Source organism: Mirounga angustirostris, unplaced genomic scaffold (assembly GCF_029215605.1).
Source record: "Mirounga angustirostris isolate CCGP_5_RB_7025 unplaced genomic scaffold, mMirAng1.0.hap1 SCAF_4, whole genome shotgun sequence".
NCBI classification, from domain to species: Eukaryota; Metazoa; Chordata; class Mammalia; order Carnivora; family Phocidae; genus Mirounga; species Mirounga angustirostris.
This window is the reverse complement of record NW_026991712.1, coordinates 110,303,958-110,319,639: the sequence shown is the minus strand read 5'-3', so window position 1 is coordinate 110,319,639 and position 15,682 is coordinate 110,303,958.

Here is a 15,682-nt window from a genome sequence, read left to right as displayed (position 1 = left end):
TTGGGTTTAAGATTCACTAAAAGAAGCAGAGAGATAGACCTTAAATGGAAGACAAAATATATAAAAGCCTAACCATTTCTTTTACACATTTGTACAAGAAGAACTGTATTTGGAACTATAATTAATTTACAAGCTTAGCCCTGAGAAGGAGCTTAAATATATGAATCTAATATCTTCCTTATTATCCATTCTGACAATTCTTTTTGGCCCTAAAGTTTTCTCCTGCTATATGGATTTTCTGCAGAGGGGCAGTAGAAGCTCTTAAATACAGAGCAACATGAAAATCTGATCCATCTATAGACAATCAATGGCTTTTCTCTGAGGACTCCCCCATTGTTAACAAAAGGTGCTAACTGCTTTTAAATGTGAGTGGCACTGAATGCTGGGTGGAAAAGTTTATCCAGATGGGACCCCTGCTTCATGGAAGCTCCGATGTGAGCCGGCAACTCTAAGAAGGCCTGACACACTTTCTGCCAGTAAAAAGACAACTTTAAGTAAATCACCATTATATGATCACGGGAAACATTTGGAAGCCAAAATGAAATGCGGGTAGAATCAGGTCCTTCATGAAGATTCTGTTTTAAGCCCCTCTGTGTTTCAGTCCATCCCTGTCCCAGACATTTGTTTGCTGCCTGGTACACAGATGCTTAGAGATAAAAATTACATTTGGTCATGTCAAGCTTTTCTTTTTTTTTTTTTTTTTCCTCCTGGACTTGGAATTTCATTCTCTGACAGGTTTTTAGATATTTTTTGTTGTTGTTAAGTTCTAGTGGATGTTGAAGTATTTCAATCATCTCCCTCCACGGAGATGATTCTTGCTTTAGTCCTCATGTAGCATTTCCTTAGTTTCCCAACTTTTAAGATAGTAGCTGAGAGGCTGGAATGCCATCTCTGGTAATAAATATGACCAGTTAAGAAGCCTTCATGGGAGTCAAACCCAAGCCCCCTGTGTCACCAAGTGACTGGTTAAGAAGCCTTCACGGGAGTCAAACCCAAGCCCACTAAGTATTCTCATACACTTATTACCTCATACAGTGAGATTCCCCAAAGTTTTATGCAAAACATTTCTGTAAACTTTTACTGAGTGGTTAGTCACCTGACAATGAGGGTACAGACATGACAAGACATGGACCCTGGAATCCCTTCACAATGTATATGTATATCGAATCATCATACATACGCTTTCAATATCTGACAATTTTGACACTTATACTTTGATAAGTGGAAAAAAAAAAAAGACACAGCCTCTGTCATCACTGTGCTCACAGTCTTAACAGAAGCTTTTCTGTAAGTCATTTTCAGAGGTTTGGCTTCATTCAGAAAGCAATGATGGGATATTGAAGGAATTAAGCCAGGAGAAATATATAGGTATGAAGAATAGTATGGTGGGGAATCCTCAGTATTTGGTACCAAGTTGATGTATTAACTAAACCAATATTTAAAATTCTTTCCATGCTCCCATGTTTTTTAAAAGCAGTGGGGATAGCAAAAAGAAATAAGATGAGGTATTGTCCAAAGCCATATACCTGGTATGGTCTAGGTCAGGCAGAAAGGCACACAAAGACTTTGCCACAGAGCAACAGAAGCTCTGAGGGAAGAAGGGCCAGAGTACAAATAAGTATAGAAGATGTACTTGCTGCTTATCCCTTAAATGTTAATGTTCTGGGGTACCCTGAATCCATGCTCCAGTAAGTTGACTTAAACACAGCCCTACATGAAATATTACTTAACCTTCCCAGTAATATTTTGAGGCAGTTGTTATTGTCCAGTGGATGAATAAAATTGAAATGCAGAGGAGGTCATTTACTTGCCCCAATATAGCTAGTAAGGGATAGGTATAAAACGAGGACAAAAGCTTAGACCTAGTTTTGAGACAACTGCAAATCCCTAACTCTTGAAAGGCTAATGAAACAAAAGACACCAATATGCTTGCTGTTTGACTGTGGAATCTAGAGATCATTTATAAATCTGCCAACAATTATAAATCTGACTGTAAAGAGCCTGTGTTGAAGAGTTGAAACTTTACCTTGAAATGTATGGATGTCTTTTGTCCACATCATTCATGGCCCTTTATCTATAGTTGTCCCTCCCATACTCTCCAACTAGTCATTAATAGCTACAATAAGAATCTATCTCATGCTAGGCAGTGTACATTTTCTGATTTATTCCTGATAATTACCCAATGAATTTATTAAAAAGGAAAGCTGAACCTCAGAAACATTGCTCTGGGTTATGTCTCTCTATGGGTTAGAGCCAGAATTCAACCCCAGCCCCTTCTAGTTCTTCTCATACTACTGACCCTCTTAGAATATGAAAAGGTAGCAAGGGACAACAGATTTTATCTCAGGATATTAGCTAGAAATGCTCTGCATGTCCTCTCAGCTGCCATTTGAAGCTCATCCCCACTGTTCCCTAATCTCTGGCTTTGGACATCTGCTCTTTGTCCTTGAATTTGGTGACCACATAGATACCCCCTGTATATGTCTCACTTGTATCTGTTTTCTACATACTCTCTGATATTATCATTTACTCTCTGCAAGACTATCTTTATCAGACTCAAATCAACAGAGCTGGGGTGTTCACATCTTCATGAACATTTCTTGAAAAGGGAGAAAAATTTAGATGCCATATAAAGATGTTAATAAGGTACTGATGAGACTGAAGATGAATTTTTAAAAGAATATTCGTTGCAGCATGGAGAATGAATTGTAGGGAGGCAAAAGTGGACACAGAGAGACCAATTAATGGCTATCGCAATAATGCAGACGAAGAAATGGTCTTAGCTTGCATCAAGGTAGTTCCAGTAAGCAGTAATGATTAAGAACACAGACTCTGGAGTCAGACTGCCCAGGTCTGATTCCCAGCTTTGTCATTCTTTATGTGGCCTTGGGCAAGTTACCTAACTTCTTCACGACTCTGTTCTCTCACTTGAAAAATGAGGTTAGTAATAATAATAGTACCTGCCTCCTAAGGTTATGAATATTAAATGAATTAACATAAACAGAAGTGGCTAGCACATAGTAAGTGCTGTAGAGATGTTAGCTATTATTAGGGCAGTGAAAACTGAGTGAAGAGAAACAAGATGTAAGGAGGTAAAGTATATCTCATTTAGTTGATTTGCTGAAGGAAAAGAAATATTCCTAGCTTTCTATCATGAAGCAATGCTTTCTGAAGTTTTGGTCCCCAAAAGTACAATTTTGTAAGGAGGATAATTGGAATGGGAAGAGCCCTGGGTTTGAGCATGTTGGAAGCATGTGTTTACTTATGGGTTAGCTGAACACACTCACCAGTTAATGTACCCATGTTAATACAAGCCCAAGGCCTTAGAGATTTCTCCCTCATAGTAGAAACCATGAATGTTAGAGCTATGGATTCCTTTTATTTATTGTATCATTTTCATCTTCCAACCGAGGAGGCTGAAATTCAGAAAAATTACTTGCCAAAGTCAAGCTGCTAGAAAGAGATGGCATGAACCTTCCCCTGATTCTAGAGCCTACATTGCTTCACTGTGGCCCACTGACCCACAAGCCATAGACTGGTACACAGGTGTCAGACTAAGGGCCTAGAGATAGCAAATGAAGGGAAAGCATCAGGTTAGGGCTGCAAGATGATGAATGATGATGAATATAGTTCAGAGGGTACATTTTAATGGGGTAATGCATAGAAGACTCATTTGGTACTATGGCACTTGAGGCATTTGATAATTTATTTTATTCTTACCTTCATGCAATATAATTAAATTTATTAGATAAGGCTTATTAGAACTATCCTATCTTCAGAATGGTTTGTGTCATCTGCTCTTTGGGAGTTTTGGTTGTGGTTTTTTTAACTACATGGCATTTAAAGTTAAACATTAAGATGACTGCTTCTCCACAAGTATGTAATGGAGATTTAGAAAAGTCATAGTCGACTATATTCAGAGAAAATAAACTATTTGTTTTAAAAATCAATAAAACTAAGATATATAAAAGATACAAAACGTCATAAACATAAGGCAAATTCTAAGTCCATACAAGATAGCAAGCATGATTCCTTTTTAATTTTTAAAAACTGTTTTATTAAATAACCACAATCTTCTAGATAATCATTGTTTATATCCCTTTCAAGATGTTTTTATCTTGAAACATCTAACTGCCATATTATAAAAATAGATGATGTCATTCCTTTATTTATTCATAGAATAACCTCTGTGTTCTAGGCACTAATCTGGACATTGGGATACAACAGTGAACAAAATCAAGTTCCTGCTCTCATGAAATTTTGGTTCCAGTGAGGACAAATAACTGAATAAATGAGTACTATGATGATACCATATTTCTATATGTATTAGAATAAGGTTCCATAGCAACCACTCTCCTCCCTCTGCAACATGTAACTTAAATCATGTTTTTCTCTTATAATAGCCCAATGTGCCTGATTGGTGAGCACCTTAATTCCTGGGTACATTAAGGGATATTCCTTCCAGGTTTCTGCTCCTATGGTACCATCATAGGCTGGTCAAGCTGGGTCACCATTACATCTAGGTGTCAGCTGGCAAGAAGATGAGACACCAGCCACTTCCCTGCTCATTCTATTGAAGAGACTCTAGACTCTAATGGAGGCAGAGAAGTGTGTGGCTGCACAACCATGTGGTCAGCTTTAATTCTATTACTTTGGAAAGAGAGGAAAGAAAATTTTGATGGACTTCTAGGGGTCTGCATAATTCTGTACCTTATTTTAATTTGATATAGGAAATATTTATGGTAAATTGTCATAAAAGTTTCTTCACAAGCTGAGATTAACCATTCTCCTGGGGCATAGAGTTTGTATCTAACTTTTTATTATTATAGACAGAAGAATCATAATAGTTTGTGGTTATTTTTTTAGATTATTCCTTAAGATATATTCCTAGAAATATAATTATTGACAATACTTGAAAAATTTTGTTATTTGTTATAAATCGTTTTCCAAAAACATTATAGACACATTTCATTTACCCACTGAATTTCTTTCACACTCTTGCTGGAAATGAATATGAAACTTGTTATGCCTTGTTAATATGAAGGAGAAAAACATTATCTCACACTATCTTACTATTTTAATGTGCATTTCTTTGACTGTTATTTAAGTGTGGTTTTCTTCCCCAAATTTTTTAGTTAATTGCATTTTTTTCATTTGCTTCTTGGAGTATTTGCATTGAATTGAATACATTTTTATACAAGAAGGACTGATTTTTTGTCATATTTGTTACCAGTATGTGTTCCTAAGTACTTCTAAATACTGTTACCAGAAAATATTAACAATTGGTATATTGATAGTATACATGTTCCAGTAATAACTCTCATTAAAACTTTTGGCTTCTCTGGGTGCCTGGGTGGCTCAGTTGGTTAAGTGTCTGATTTCAGCTCAGGTCAAAAAAACGAACAAATAAAAAAAACCTCTGGCTTCTCTGGTCAATGGTATTCAGCGGTTACCCCTTCTACTGCTTGCCCCTAGAGCTTTCAGGCATACAACTCAACACAAGCCTGAGTGACTATATAGTATACATCCCCAGTCTTTTTAGTGTGACTGAGTCATGGTTTGGGTAAGTGGTATGGAGTTCTGGGAAAAGATGCCTCCTGCTTTTTTCTTTTTCTTCAGAGCATAACCTCAACTATGTAATCTTAGATAATGTTGGTCCATCCTTATTAACTTTACTGTTGAGAGAAATTTGGAAAAGGAAGGTGCAGAGTAGTGTGAGATCATTGTTTTGTTTCCTTCACTTCCTTCCTTTGTTTAGTTGTCTCATTCAGTCTCACCAAAATATCCCAATATCACAATATGCATTACACATTGTGTAATAATACACTATGTATTACACAATGTGTAATAATATCACAATATGTATTAAGATATATATATCTTATATAGAATATTATATAGAATATATGTATGTACATAATATGTATCTTCTTAATATATTTTCATAGTTATTATGAAATATAAGTTCATAGTTATTATTTAAGCATGAAAACACATGAGAATTCTATTTGTCAAAACTATATAATTGCATTTTTTAAAAAACATTTTATTTTTTGTTTTTTTAAAAACATTTTAATTCTAAATGTATCAGTCAGCTTTTGCTAGGTTATATTGTGATAACAAACAACCCTAAATCAGAGTGGTTTTTCAAATTCTCTGAAACAAATAGTTTTGTTAAAAATTAGAAAGAAAGTTAAATATAGATAATTTAAGAATGAATAAAGTCACCTTTCAATAAAACCCACTCTGGGGGCACCTGGATGGTTCAGTCAGTTAAGTGTATGACTCTTGATTTCAGCTCAGGTCATGATCTCAGGGTCGTGAGATCAAGCCCCACATCAGGCTCCATGCTGAGCGTGGAGCCTGCTTGAGATTCCCTCTCACTCCTTCTCCCTCTGCCCCTCCCTGCTCGCACACACTCTCTCTCTTTCTCTCTCTCAAAAAACCCCCAAAAACAAAAAACAAACAAAAATCCCCACCCTGACCACCCTATTTAAAAAAGAAACCACTACCTCCCCTTTACCCATGTTCTTTGCTGATTAATTTTTCTCCATCATACTATTTCTTTCTAGTATACTATATTATATACTTTCTAAAAAATTGTATCTACTCAGTGAATATAAATTCCATGAGGGCAAGATTTTTGTCTGCTTTGTTCACTCATGCATCCACAGTGTCTAGAGCGGTGCCTGAACACTCAAAAAATAATTGTAAATGAATGGGAAAAAATTTCAATGGCTTACAACAACAACAAAATTTCCCTACTCATGTAACATGTCTTTCAAGGATTGGAGGCATCTATGGCCTTCTCATTCTGAGACGCAAGTGACAAAACAGCCCTACTTTTGGAAACACTGGCCTCACTGGAGACGGAAAAATTTATGATAGAACTCAGGACAGCTCTTATACCTTCAGCTGGAAGCACAGATCACTTCCACTAACATTCCTTTGGCCAAGGCAATCGATTTGACCAGACAGTATATCAATGGGGTAGAGAATATATAATCATCCCATAGGGACAGGCAGTAGATATTTGAGACAATAATATGGCCTACCATACTAGTGTCCTTCTCATATTCCTTCCTTACAATATGTATGAAAAGTATCATCTGAAAGCAGAGAAAAATCTTCACAATCTATTTATACTCTCCTGAAAGAACACAGTGCAAAAAAACAAAAACAAAAACAAACAAAAAAAACAAGTGATAATGGGATCTAATCTATGTTTTGGGGGTAACTAAGTGAGAATAATTGCTCTAAAGGAGATCAAATTAGAAGTAAATTTGAGTTCTTCTAACTATGCACTCCCATGTGTCCTTTCTTTCTTGTTCTTATAAGATATTCCATTCATAGGTAGTAACTTTCTGAAGATGTAATAACTATATAATATTGCCTGCTTTAGATACTAACTGAATTCTCAATGCAATCTTCAAAATGAGGATTGGTTATACATGTAACCATTCCATGAGGCTTAAGAAACCCCAAACTAAACATACTGCAAAATTTAATTTAAAAAAAAAAAATACTTTCTATGTGACAAAAGCAAAAACTATCAACCTATCAAAACTATCAATTTTGATCATAACTCAAAATTAAAGTAAGTTTGAATATCAAAAGAGAATACCTGGCACAGTTTCTAACCAAGTAGTAAACAGATTTCCCAAGGGCTTCGAGAATTAGCTGAGCTATTGAGGGGAAGGGCAAACACATGTAGCCAACCTAAAGCACAGATATGAAACTTACCTAGACAGTTTAGTTATGCTCAGTTGATTTTGATGTTGTATAGAATAACCAAATACATACTTACTATTAATTTGACCTGAATGCTTCAGATCCATAGTGGCTATAAATGCCCTTCCATAAACTTATTCACTAACAGTATTATTTAATAAGCCATTTTTCATTTTTACTTTTTCCCTTCTTACTATTTTTCTTTTTTCTTTTTCCCTTGAATTTGTCCCTAGTATAGCAGGAAGTATGCTAGGAGCGAAGAATATATAAAATATGTTCCCTGCCTATAAGGAGTTTATAGTCTGGTAGCACAAACAGGTAAGTAAATCAGCAATTAAGAAGATCCTAAGTGCTTTCATAAAGACATTTATGTGGGAGTAGAGCAGAGGAGCACCAACTCAGTATAGAGCTGACAGGAACTCAAATGTGAAGGATGAACAGGTGGGTTAAGAAATAAGAAGTTATAACACTTAGATGGAACAAGGTGTGCAGAGTTAGAGACATCTGTAGGAGTCCACCCCAGGGCACCTGAAGTATAGGATGTGCACTGTTGAGTATTGGAGGTGGGACTACGACAATGGTTCTCAAGGAGGAGTTGGGGGAGGGCAGAAGGGGAGGAATGTTGCCACCCAAGGAACATTCTGCAATGTCTGGAGACATTTCTGGTTGTCACAACCTGAGGGGCTTGCTACTGGCATCTAGTGGGTAGAAGCCAGAAATGCTCCTAACCATCCTATAATGCACAGGACAGACCCCTCCCCACCCCTCCCCCAAACGAAGAATTATTTGGGCCACAATGTCAGTAGTACCAAGGTTGAGAAATCACAGGCTAGAGAATACTAGAAGTCATGATCCTTCTACATATTCCTCTTAAGTTTTTAGAATACAGAATCTAAAAGAAAAACCTTTTAATACCAATGTTCTTCTCAGCATTTGCTTGGCAGAGATGATATTGCTTGAAGAGATAAGTACACTATAAATGCAGTTATCCCATTTTATTGATTCTAGGGCCTACTGAGGAATTTCTAGACTCTGCAAAAATCCTGCTATAGACTTGTTATTTATTTGGGTAAAATTCTGTGATTAATATAACATCTGTAGTGGATCAAATCAGTGATTTTGTCTTGAATTCAACAGATAACTGTTTTTTTTCTTGAATTCTAAATGAATAGTGCTGCTCTGTGGTGACACAGAAAAAGCTACCAGGCTCAGTAGACCCTTTAGATTTTATCCCTCAATCTTACCTTCTTTCCTAGCATTGCATGTTTGAATTCTTTCTTCTTCTCTAAAGGAAAGTAGAAAAAAAATCTTCATTCCAGAAATAAAGAAAAAAAACCCATCCATTTTAAGGACAGTCTTAGTGCCCCATATTATCTAATCATTCCTCATCCTTCCACCAAGACAAATTACTGTTTCTCTTGTAGGATTTTTGTCTGAAGTTATGATGCATGTTGAATGCATAAATGAGCCAATTAATTACACTGGAGTTTTGTATCAACCACGAGTTGAGCCTCTTAATCCTCTAGTAGTCTGGTCAAAGGTAAAACTACTCCAAGCTTCTCTGGGTTATATGGATCTAAGTTATATTATTAACACTCCAGAATTATGCTATAGTTATTACATATTACATACAACATACACTATTATATTAATTATACAATCACAAATCTCATAAAGCAAAGAGAATGGAAAACCCCTTACTCCTAGAGTCTGTTTTCTACTCATTGTCAGGATTAACACTGAAACTCTGGGATATTTTAGGTCATCTGAAATCATTCAGTAGAATCATCATTTGTACCTATGCCCACTCTCTGCCTTGGCTATGATTTCCATCTTTCATATTGAAACTCGAGACAAAATAAGAAGATACATACCATTATGTGTGCAGTTTTCCAGTGTAATTTTCCTTTTCTAGTATAAAGAAAATCCTGTTTTGCCAAACATTCTATTGAAATTGGTTAAATTTACCCCCAATTGTTGTTTGTTGTTTGCTGATTAGTTTTGCTAATGAATTAACTAGTGCAACCGACCACTTGCAGAGCTATTCTCAGTATAATGAATGTAATTATTTAGCACTAAACCAGGACAGCCATCTTTCTTTTTCTGTGACAAGCATAATTCTTTATTCTCCCATTAGCCAGGTGCCCTGGTCTCTGTAAACTAGTTATTGACCTGCTCACTTAAGGAGCTTCACACTCAATGCTTCTTCCCTTATTTAACTCAAGTAAGCTCCTATAATTTCTCCTCACCATACGAGGTTAGCATGTAAAGAGTTCATTGTTCATTTATTGTGAGTAAAGCAAGGCGTCAGGGAGCTATTCTTAGATAGATGCTCAGACTCCTGAGCCCTGCTTACTTGTCCCTGGTTATAATGGATACAAAACCGTATGGGGCTGAGCGAGCATCATGTAAGCTCCGTAGGAAATCTGAGGCAATGAATCATGGAGCCGGACTCCTGCTGAGGACTGTGTGCCTGAACAGACTACAAATAGACAGAAAAGCAGCTTAAGCAAGTGGCTTTCATATGACACGAATGCATATATTAGCCATAAGAGGAAGACTATTTGGATAAGGATGTTTATATAAAAAGGGCAATAATAATTCTTCTACCCAGAGTCTGAGAAAGCAAACTGTTAGAGAAGAACAATGCCCCTTGGGTCCACGTTGACATGTTTCAGCCGTATCTTCTGCCACCATTTAATATCCTTTTTTTAAAAAATGTCACACGATATTGGATCACCTTGGCCTGATTTATTGTGTCAGGGCACATGCAATGAGACATAGTGAGATGTGACTGGCGAAGCCTAAAGTAAAGATTAGATGTCACAAATTAAAGAAAAAGCCACTGCCATCACTCATGATTGAACACCCCTTTGAAACTGAGGAAAAATTAAATTAAAAGAGTTTAAAATTACATAGGAAACAAAGTTGTGTGTATAATGTTTGAGGGGTAGCGTTCTCTTTCTCTCACATTTTCTTTAAATAGCAAGTGCTATAAGTTATACCTGACCTCTTTCTCTAGAAACGTAATTGTGCTGTTAAAAAAAAGAGTAAGTAATAAACACCCCCACCTTGGGGAAACCTTGTTAACATTTTTATTAAATTTTTATGTTTGAATAATGATACTTTAATATATCTTTCTCTTGACTGCAATTCCCAGAGTCCTTTTAAGAGTAACTTGGCTTGACAGCCCAGGAATTTTGAGATAAAGAAAAGACAAATTAGGACCAGGTCTATTGGGGGAAACAAGATTATATTAGAAAGTTTATGGTGTGAAGAGAGCAGGAACAGAAACTATTGGTTTTCTTTCATGGCTGTTTATGTATATGTATGGTAAGTGAGGATAGTCATACAAACATATACATAAACATGTTTACATTTGTCCCCACAAATGGGGGGTGTTTAGCTTAAAAAGTCAAGAGACTTCATAGTAAGTTTTAGGGACCTGTTTTTAGGCAATCTATTCTGTTCCCAAAATATTTTTCTACACCAGTACCACAATATTTTAGAATTATAGTTTTATGGTAATAATTTATGGTAAAAATTTATGGTAATAATAATAAGCTTGATATGGCAAATCTTCTCACCTTGTACTTCCTCAAAATTTTCTTGGCTAGTATTGACCTTTGCACTTCCATATGAATTTTAGAAAAAGTTTGTCAAATTCCATGAAAAATTCTGTTTTAAAAATTAGATTTGTATTTAATTAACATATTAACCTAGGGAAATTAAGTCTTATAATATTATTGAGGTTTTCCAGCCATGAACACATAATGATCCAATTGCATTTTCATTAAAACATGGTTTATATCTTACTGATTGTTTGCTATCAGTGAGATATGCTTTGAACTTTTTGTCAGTTTTTATACATGTTCTATTTGTGCATCAGAATAATGCCCACGGTTATATATAAATCTATTAGAATAAGCGGGATAACTAGGCTGTTCAGGTTTCTATACCCTTACAAATATATTTTCTGTATAATCTAATAATTTTTCAGAGTGTTTGTTTAATTAAAAAATATGACTAAATTAATCAATTACTCCTTGTAATTCTATCAGTTTATTTCCTAATATATTCTGTGTCTATCTTATTAGGTATTGAAAAGTGTAGAATTTCTATATTTTTCTTGGTGAATTATTCATTTTTCATTATGTTCTGACCTTTTTTATCCCTAATAATATCTTCAATTCTATTTGATATTAGTAGATCTGCCACATCTTTTATTTTCATTGGAATTTGCTTGTTGCATTTTTTCTATCTTTACTTTTAACTTTTTATGCCTATATGTTTTAGGTGTGCCTTATGCAAATAACAAGAAGATTTTTTTTTTAATCTGAAAAAAATCTCTTTTTTAACTGTTAGATTGATTTTATTTATATTGTTTGTTTACTGACATTATCTAGACATGCTTCCATCATCTTATATTTTACTTCTTATTTATCATGTCTTTTGGTGGGGGGAAGGTTATTTTCTTCTTTTCTGGATCCTAGCTATTGTAGATTTATGCTTTTACTTCCTCCTCATCTGATTTAAAAACTACATATTTCATTTCTATTCTTTAGTAGTTAGCCTTCAAATTTTAATACTTTTTTTTTTTTAAAGATTTTTATTTAGTTATTTGACAGAGAGACACAGTGAGAGAGGGAGCACAAGCAGTGGGGGTGGGAGATGGAGAAGCAGGCTTCCCGCAGAGCGGGGAGCCCGATGCGGGGCTAGATCCCAGGACCCTGGGATCATGACCTGAGCCGAAGGCAGACACTTAATGACTGAGCCACCCAGGCACCCCCAAATTTTAATACACCTTAATGAGTAACTTTTCTAAATCTAACTGTACTCCTTATCAACTCTCAGACAATGCAAAGGACTTGATACATCAACTTAAAATTCCTTCAGTATTCCAACATGTATTGTTGCTCAATATTTTATTTCCACAATGAACAGTGATTACAATTACTAATTTTATGCCATCAATAATTACTTAGCTATACTTGTGTTTTACCAATTTGCTTACTACTGTTTCTTACACTTCAGTCCTTCCTTTTCAGTTTATTCTTCCCCAAGTACTTCTTTTAGAATCTCTTTCTGTGAGAATCTATGTATGAGATAATACCTAAAAATCTTTGTTAAGAAAGTTTTAAGTTACACTAAGTCTTAAATGAGAACTTAATCATGCAAAGTTTATATTTACAGTTATTTTTCTCTCAGAACCTTAAAATTATTATTCTAACACCTTTTGACTATTGTTGCTTTTTATTTGGTATGCTGCAATTTTACTATGATAGATCTGTATGTGGATTTATTTATTCACTCATTAGTTTATTTATTTAATTCTACTCTGATAATAATGTTTGATATTATATTATGTATCATATATTATATTATAAACAAAAATAAAGTTGGTTCTATGGAAAAAACTATTATATGATGTTCATTATATTTTATTAAATCTGAAAAATTAGGCACAACCTCTTGTGGTAGGTTGATTAATGACCCCCAAAGGGATCCATGTCCTAATCCTCAAAACCTGTTGATGTTACTTTATATGTCAAAAAGAACTTTCATCACATCTATTATCCGTTTCTGTGCTTGCTCTCCCTCTCTTAGCAATTTGTAAAATGTTGTGTAAAATGCTCTTTAACTCTGACTTTTTAATTTCACTGACTATATTGTTCTTTTATAGATGCTCTACCTGAATCTTTTTCATATCTGCTTCCTGTTCCTTTCTAATAGCATTTTATTGTATTTTTTATTTTATATGTCCTTCTTCCACATTTTGTTAAATTTTAAACATAATTTCTTAGTTCCATATCTAAGGTTCATAAGGATTTAATACTAATGTTTAATATGCCTGCTAACTCTCCCTCATTGTTTGTTTCCTTATTTGTTTATAGTGTTGAATTGTGAGGTTATATTCAGCAGGACTTTATCTGTGGGAGTCCTGTGTAGCCTGATTGGAGCACATGTCCCCCAAGTGAATTTGAATGTATATATTACAGATGCCACAGAGGTATCATCAGTTGGAAATAATTTTGCATTACTTTTTCTTATTTTAACTTGGGGAACCCCAAACTCCCATGAATAGACTAAATTTAAATTCCAAATCTTAAAAAGAGTAGGTCCATAGGTAAAAATCTCAGAGGAGACTTTTATCTAGATCCCAGGTGAAAATGGGCAAGTTTCAAGTTTCTTTACACATGCTCTGTGCCATTAGTAGATTTCCCACTCCCCGCTCCAACTTTTTTTTCCTTAAGTGCCCTTCTCAGCCCTGAATTTTTTGGTGAGTCTCAGTTCTCATTCTCTACCTTGAACAGGTCCATAATCTGGCCTCCTATTTCCACCCAGAAGTTAGTCTAAAAATTTGTATACCCAATAGAAAGGCCCTCTTAGCAAAGCTTCAGCATCAGTTCATTTGCTTTCAGCTCTTTTTTGTTTTCTTCTTCATTCCCTGTTGCTAGAAATTTTCCCAGATTTCTGAAGAACTTAGCTTTTACAAGGCTGATTTTTAGATTTTATCATGCATTTGTGCGGTTTTGTAGTAAGAAAGAATTTCATATTGCTTTATTTATAATTTTCCTGGAATTGAAAGTCCAGGAGAGATTTTTTTTTTTTAAGTTTTTTTTTTTTTTTTTTTTTTGAGAGAGAGAGAATGAGAGACAGAGAGCATGAGAGGGAGGAGGGTCAGAGGGAGAAGCAGACTCCCCGCCGAGCAGGGAGCCCGATGCGGGACTCGATCCCGGGACTCCAGGATCATGACCTGAGCCGAAGGCAGACGCTTAACCAACTGAGCCGCCCAGGCCCCCCCAGGAGAGATTTTTTAAGGTAATATTTTAAATCAAACCCATCTTGAGACAAAGCCACTTTTTTCTTGCTTACATTGGGAGTATTCAAGCAGAGTTGGATATGCCATTTATGTAGATGTTCAAAAAGCTTTTCCTTTGAGGGAAGTTGGAGATCATTTATAAGCTCACCCTATGTCTGTGATTTAGTTTTTCATACTCAATCACTAATCTGGAAACTTCAGTTTTCTTTTGTAGATGTTCTTGATTTAACTTAATTTAAAGGCTGATTTTCTTTAATGAAGATGGCTATTAGCTATAGTTTTCTTCACACAGTATTGTCAATATCCTAGTAACCATAGATCTCCTATTTTAGAAATAATAATCTAAAGCATAAAGTTGTTAGTTTGTGGGATTAATATAAATTATCTGTGATTGAAACATGATATTTAATGAAATTTGATTCAGTCTCTGAGCTATTTAAGCTTATTTTTTTCCTTTGTTACTTTTTGCTCTCTTTTCCTAATAAAAGAATTGGGATGTTAATCGTAATCTGTGTGGATACTAAAGGAAAAATGATAATAATCATATAATTTGCCACTGTCTATTAAATGATTACTGTGGTCAGATATTCCTATAAATATTCCATATATATTATCTAATTCATTCTTAGAATAATCTTATAATATTCATATACTTTCACCTATTTTTTAGATTAGAAAACTAAAGCTTTTTTACTTCCCCAAGTTCATCCTGTAGATAAGCAATGGATCCAGGATTTGAATATAGGTCTATCTGACTTAAAAATATGTGCTCTTCTTCCTATGGGAGCATCTAGCCTACAGAGAAAAGACATATAGAAAGATAATAATTTCTAGTAAGTATATAATAGTGTGTAATAAAGAATTTGACCTTGTCTAAAAAGAGGTCTGACTTTTGTCCTTGGCTGGGAGGTAATCTCTAAGCCTTTGGAATGTCATATTTGATAGGGGTGTCTTTGTTTGCCTGAGGTCATGCTGCATAGTCTAGCAGTATGATTTCAGGTAGAAGCTGACAATGCCAGAAAAACCAACAGACAATATGGCTTAATGTTGGAGCTTTGGGTCACCTGGAGATCCACCATATTGGCAATCGATCAATCAATCAATGATAGCTAGGTGATGGAGCACCAA